We start from the raw sequence: 325 nt of genomic DNA, 5'->3' as shown, positions 1-325 counted from the left end.
TTGTGACATATTTATATTTTATGATATAAAGAGAAAAAAATTCAAAAATGCTTTTGATAAAAGATCTTATTACTTCATATAATAATTCAAAAATGATTGTATCTACATTGAGAACAAAAATATCTTAAATTTAACAAATATTTATTTGTATAGTACCAACTAAATATTTGTTAAATATAAAAATATATATTTATTTGGTACAAGAAACATTCATTTGATTTGACAATCATTTCTTTTTATTAAGTAAATATTTATTGTAAGTAAATGTTTAGTTGGCAGTATTCAAATAAATATTTATTTAAATTTAGGCTATTTTTTCTTAGTG

Source organism: Atta colombica, unplaced genomic scaffold, assembly GCF_001594045.1.
Source record: "Atta colombica isolate Treedump-2 unplaced genomic scaffold, Acol1.0 scaffold127, whole genome shotgun sequence".
Lineage (NCBI taxonomy): Eukaryota > Metazoa > Arthropoda > Insecta > Hymenoptera > Formicidae > Atta > Atta colombica.
This window is presented reverse-complemented; position numbering follows the sequence as displayed.